Here is a 7,453-nt window from a genome sequence, read left to right as displayed (position 1 = left end):
TTTTTTGTCTCCTATAAGAACCTTAAAGATTAATTTCATTTGATACTAGATTTGTTCACGTTGATTTTAAAGTCTTATCTATATTTTGTACTATGGATATAATAAACTAATAATCCATAATTAGTTGAATATTTCATTCATAATTACTACCTTTGAAGCACTACATAAAACTACGACTAATTTAAGTTCTTCACGATAAAAGAGTGTAAATTTTGTTATGTTACTTTAAATGAGTCAGTGAAGTATGACGATTAAATTTAAAAAAAAAATTATTTTATAAAGTTACTTATAAAAGTCAAATAGCACATATATATATATATATATATATGTATTTAATTTACCTATTAAACGCAAAATGATGTAATGAAAATTATGAGTAATCGATAACCGGTTTTTAATAATTACTTTTGGATTTATTAGCGTTTAAAGTGTTTGGAGAGGTGAGGTGTAGCCTTTAATGTTATATTTATCCAAGCGCACCAATTTTGAATTACATTTATTATTCTAGATTTATACCCAAACGCAATTTTCGAATTTTGAGAGTTCCTAAAAAAATTACATACTTTGTATATAACATTTTTAGCTTGGACGGTAAAAACTATTTTTAATCATTAAATTTAACATTTGATTTCACGCATGTTTAGCTAAGATAGTAATATATTATTGAAAAAATTGGCTGTAAACTAAAATTTTGATCACCCTGTTCTTTGTATACATTTGAATATTTGATACTATATATAACATATATTTCTATATGTTAAGACCTTAGAGAAAAAATGATTATTGTAAACATTGATCAGACTATGAGTACAATCGTCAATCTTTTTTAAGCCATATAGTTTATAAGCAACTATACACGTATACCATACATTGTATTCATTGTCCAATACTGAGTGTTATGTGAACAAAAAACACAACACGTTTAATTTGTAACGATTTATTGGTTAAAATTGAAATGTATTATTGTATTTAGCTACTCGAATTAATTAGACATAATACAAATTAAATAATTTAAAAAATATTCAGTTGAAAAATTAAAATTTAACCTATTAAACCCATAATTAAGTAAAACCAACAACACTCATTTGTAATTCTTGAAATATATTTATACTTGAAAATCAAATATTAATGATTGGTGAAATATCTATTCATTATGATTACTTTAAGTTTTCTCTAAATTCTTAAAACATTTTATAAACCACGTTAAGATGCGCTATTAAAATGATTATGGACTAGACTAAGTACTAAACACCTACTTGTTTAAATTATTTTTCCCGATCCTAGTTGCATGCATAAATGTCTCGATTATCTTTTTCATTTAAATGTTTTACTAGTCATACAACTACATTATTCGTAAATAAGGAAATATAATAGAAACGTATTGTGTTTGCTGTCAAATTAATGTAATATAATGACAAGGTAAGTGTACAATTTGTGTTAGCTACAACTGTCACAACAATACAACATATAATATAAACACTATAGTTACTTTTTTATGAAATTGTTTCTCGATATAAAATTATAGTAAATTGATTTCGTTTTTATTTCGGCCGTAATAATTTGTTTAAATAAAATAACTATAAGATTTAATATGCCTTATATATAGTATATGTTTGTGTTATAGGAAGGGTTCTAAAAAAAAAATCCTTCATATTGAATAACTTTAAGTGTACGATTGAAAGATTAGAGATAGAGTGAGACTTAGCTTCGCCAAAAAAGTAAATAGTCCCTCTAAAAAAGTTACAGCCTTTTATGCAAATTAATCAATTAATAATAAATTATATTAATGCGAAAGTATTGCAGTATGAGATATTTATCAATCTGATGAAAACTCCATTACATTTGTTACATCATTTAAAAATCAATCAAATATTAAAAACTAAAGTATTTTACTTTTGATTAATTAACAGTAAATTGTTTGTAATACGCCGTCGATCGTTGACTCAAATTTCTAAAAAAACTTTACTTTTCTCTACATTTAAGCGTTTTCGATTACTATTTTGGCGATAATACTATTTTGTCCCAATTTATATTATTCAAATTGGGTTTAACTAACCACATTATATTAGCAAATACTTAATGCAATAATTAAGTATGTGATGTTAAAAAATTATTATGAAGTATCCTAGTCAAATACATTTTTTTGTTTGATTTTTGTTAACGTTAATCACCTATTCAAATTAAATACATTTATGAAACCTCATAGTTTATTCTTTACTTAGTAAGGAGTAAGAGTAAAGTTCTTAAGTAGTGTTACAAATGCACGATTAGCCTTAAAAATCAAGTTTTAATTTACATTTTTAACCTACCCTTATCGCAACCTTGAATAAGATAATTTGTATGATAATTGCATACAAAACTTTACTGAAAATTATTATATTTTATTAAAGTAAAGATTTTATGTAAAATACAAATTGCGCTATTAATAATTTCCGCAATGCGTTTCTTTGTTAGGATATTATAGAATAAAAAAAAGTTTCTAAGACAAAAGCGGTTTATTGTAACAGTATTGGTAAAAAAATAATAATATAATAACAACAATAAAAAACCAAAGCGTTCTAAGAATAAAGATTTATCGACAAATGCAACTATCTTCAATGGATACATTCCGTTTTACTGAATTCTCCTTTTATAAATCTAGACAACTATTTTCGTTGAGTGAAAGGTTTTTTTTTTCATCAATATCTACGTTATTGTGTAGGTATGCTATTAAAGCTAACTTCTTGGTAGGATGTAAGTATCCACATCGGCTGCCTTATTTTATTGTTTTAAGTATGTGGTGTTAGTTTCAAAACAATTATTAATATCGAAAGATTATTGAACTGTAAAATCTGAAAAGTACAAATTTATCATTGTGTTTTAAGATTTTATTTTCCTTGTCATATTGTTTTACATTTTTATATACGAATTTGACCAAATCTAACGTTTATTGTTAGAGAATTTTATTGATCCAGTAAAATATGTTCTAAAAGTTTTACAATATTTTCTCGATAATTTATCGTGTGAGTTCAGTAATATCTAAGTATTATGCTAATAAAAAATAAAATATAGTATTTTTCTTTATTTTACAAAAATTTAGTTTAGTACCAATAAATATGCTCGTATTTTCCTAAAAACTTCTATAATAATGCATAAAAGTTTTAAGTAAAATTGTCCAACTCATTATCTTTTAACCACTTAAACTCCATAATATGCAAAATAGGAATCCCCAGGAAAATGGCAAAATTCCAATGAATTGTCAGTATTAGTGCACAATATTATCTCGGCTCTGATGCTTTGAAAATACAGCAATATGGCCAGATTTATGAACTATACACTACAGTTTATTGTAAAATACCTTATCCCATCTGTTCTGTCACGTTGTATGATTCAAAAATTATAATTTTTATTGATGACTAAGGGAAAAAATAAATTATAACTTTACAGTTTATTCGTGTGCGTTTGGTAAATAATTATCGTTGTACTGACGGGTATCCGCTAGGGAAAAGTAAAATCCATTCCAGTTTTCATCAAATATCTTATAGAGTAATACATATATATATATATATATATATATATAAATATATACAATACTAGAAAATTGATTACTATATTGTCGGCTGTTAAACTTGAAGTAGGTAATCAAGGCTATTTGTTACTTAAGAAAATAAGTCATGCTTTTGTTCAGTTCAATTCAAAATAAAAATACTAACATTCTTAACAACGTTAATTATTTTCTTAAAATAATTTTTTTTTTTTTTAAATATTCTGATAAAATATAATACAATAGTAAGTCTTATTTCGAGTTTTTTTTATAATATGCATATCACTCCAATATGTAGCATGATAAATTGAATAGTTATATTGATTAAACAAATATGAATTGTTTGTAAAATAAACACTTTTAAAAATACAATGGGGCAGATAAAAAAATAATTATTTTTAATCTGAAGCATGTAAAAGTTAAATACAAGAAATGCGTTTCGGTTAATAAATATTATAAAGAACTGTTATTATAATAGTTATAATTATTTCTAAAAGTATTTACACGTGAAGGGCATGAGTGCCAAAACTAATAACATCATAATACTACCTCTTTACGCCTTTGTCCTTCAATATCTATATAATTTTTATCTATTTATATTTTAAAATATTCTTTTACAGATTGAATAAACTACGTTTATAATAATACCTTACTAGAATACTCGTTTTTTTTGTCCTTAACAAAACTGTTGTAATATGTGTTTCAGAAAGCAAAATATGGGCCTCTTGTCGTCGTTTTCCAAAATCGAGTTATGCTACTTATTGGTTGATTTTTTGAACAATTTGGCACATGGTACTTACACGTTTGTAGCTAAAAATATTACTAAGTTATTGCATTTTGAAGTGCATACTACTTTAGGCTATTATTCGACTCGACGTTTTGAACTATATCCTAATCTCAAAGACTACAAGGTACAATACTAATGATACTTTACAGATGATTTTTTTCTCAAAATTAACTTTACCGACAAGTTGTCCTTTTTCTCTTTCCGCATCACATACAATATGTATAAACAATAAGGATTATAAGCCTAAATAAATGACAATCATGTTTATCTAATTTATGCTCTAAGTAATCTTCGACTATCAACTTCTTAAATTTACATAGTACTTATTCATTTGGGATGGATTTTAATTATTATATTTTTCTTTTTGCATGTTTTCACGGTTGAGATCTAAATGTACAAATCAATGCAAGCGGAAATATGTACTCCCGGAAATAACCTTTGAAATATTAAGGTGGTAAATACATACGTTGTAAATCATATAAGTCATAATGTTTGCCGTAAAATTATGGACATTGGAAACATTCCAAGCACAATAAAAATCTCTGCCATTGGTCGTCCACTGAATTCAACATAACGCTATAAAAACCGAATCGAAAATTATACTGTTTTTCATTTGACAGGTGTATTGCGTTTCCACATTGGACAGCAAGTTTTGTATTTTTATTTTTTAAGCCCATGTTTACAGTTATGTCACGTATTGTAGAACAATTCCGAAAAATCCGATTGTTTTTTAATTGCTATTTTTTATGGATATTTCAAGCATTTAGGTTATTATCAGATATTATAATAATGTTTCAAATGACGTAATCACACGATTCCCAAAGAATTTAACTGTATAATTCGCACACTACACACGATGTTGATTTTACAAGTGCGGTTCGTTTGTTGTTTGTTGCAGGTAGGTACTACTCCAGGTAGTACTGCGTACTAATATCAATGTTTAAGATACAGATTACCCTGTTAAATAAATTCGGTGAAATATAAATAAACACAGGTTAGCACTCAAATAACCATGTGTTTGTAATTGGTGTGAATCATTTGCGTTCTCTCGAGAAAACCGAGTTTACATAAGATATCAACAAATACTGTGTACAGCTACCGGCTACCGGTTAGATTATCGAGCCACATATGTTACCTATGTATTATTATTAATTTTCAAAAAACTTACTTTAGGTCGCTTAGATTGTGAACATATACCTATGTCTCAGAGATCGGCGACTATAAAATGTAAACATAATAACAAAATATGTGTATATTTTTGAAGAATCGGTTAGATTAGGAATCGCAGTCCGCCAGTGCTCACGTGATCCGTGTGCAATGGAATTCATTGTTTTTTTTTCAAGTATACTGAGTATTATATACTCATACCAATATATTCTTGAAAATACTATAAAAATCAAACCACTCAGACCTATCCTAATAAAATAATTGACTATAGATTCTGAGAAGGACACATTTTTTCTTTTATCTACATAAGCGTTGGTGACGAACTTTACATGTATGTATAATCATATCTTTTGAGTATTAAATTTTGTCATATGCCGATTAGTAAGTTTGAATAAAATATACCATAAACTACTCGATAGGGAGAAAGGACAATTAATTACTTTACTGACTAGACAATATATGAGTTATGGAACTCGGGATTTCTTTTTTTATCAAATAAATACTTTGAGTATTCTCAAAGGGCATGAGTATAAATAGTGTTTCATAATAGTAGGGTCTAGGTCCCATGTGAACAATACATGACTGTCACAATGTTTCGGTGCAAATCAGTAGATAATATAGAACGTCTCATTTTCATATATTTTATAAATAATCAGAATGCACTCAAAAAAAAAAAAAAAAACAACACTAGTAGTCTAATTTATTAATTTTAATAGTAAATGATTGCAGTGTGCTCGTTATAATAATATCATATCATACACACACTCCACAGAGAGTCAACATTTCGGTTTAAGATTACTGCAATATTGCACTCGAGATGTTTTTAAGTCGAAGCCAAGACGTTTAAAAACGTTTATGGTAATTAGTAGAGATTTTTAAAGCGTTTCCTGGCAGCGCCAAAATGTTTATCAGTTGTGCACCTATCTCTACGTTTACATGTTCTTGGTAAGTCTCGCGTTACACAGATACACGGTGTATAATATGGTATCGTCTCACACACCAGAGTTGCAGCTCATCAGCACATACAACATTTAAAACGAGTACATAGTTTTCAGTATCACGCAAACGTTTTACTGTACTTTTGTTTATTATTTAAACTCAAGTCAGAACTCGGTATTATCTACGTTAACGAATAGAAAGACATTTTAATTAGTTAAATAAAATCTTTGGTAAGCTGGTGCAACAGTATAAATGACAAAATCAGTATGTCTCTATGAAATTTCTTCACGAAGACCGTAAAAAGTGGCAAAAAATTGCATGTCACTTGAGTTAACTTACCACAAAAATAAAGTTCGGATCAAGGCTAAATTTACAAGGGCGCTTTCTTTTTTATTGACCTAAAATTATTTTTTTAATACTTTCAAATGCTCAATTATATAATATACTCGTATTTGCTTATTTTAATAGTCTATATTTATATTGTAATTGCACTAGTTAATTAAATGAATAAATATAACTATCAACTATCAAGTAAATGAATTAGATGGTAACACAACTAAAAGTTACATGGTACATTTTAAATAGGCTAATACGCATAGCCCAATTTTGAGCTGTATAATTGACTAGCAAATATGGTGATTTTTCAATTAAATGTTTATGCCAAAACTGGTGACTTATAGTCATATAGGTCATATAGTAATTTAAATATTATTATGTAGTTTGAAGATGCTAAATAATACAGTTTTTTTGGCAATTAGGACTGAGTGTATAAAAAAAAATTGTGCCAAATCAATTAACAAATAATAATGACAACTGGTGTGTATAATATAGCTTGTATTATACTAAAATAATACAGTGGCTTAAACGCCACTGATAAAAACGTTAATATTGTTTTTAGAGAACGGGTATAATAATATGTTTGCTTAACAACGTTTTATTAGGGTTATAGACGTTCCAAAAATATTTTGTGATTTTAATATAGTATAGAAATACTTTTTTTCAATGAACCATGATAAAAAAAAAGGATTGTATACACT

This window comes from Adelges cooleyi, unplaced genomic scaffold (assembly GCF_023614345.1).
Source record: "Adelges cooleyi isolate 19-005CV unplaced genomic scaffold, UGA_ACOO_1.1 ACOO_flye_CR_arks_rails_tigmint_CR_PRNA_108, whole genome shotgun sequence".
NCBI lineage: Eukaryota > Metazoa > Arthropoda > Insecta > Hemiptera > Adelgidae > Adelges > Adelges cooleyi.
The sequence above is the reverse complement of the archived record's forward strand: the minus strand, read 5'-3'. Positions refer to the sequence as shown.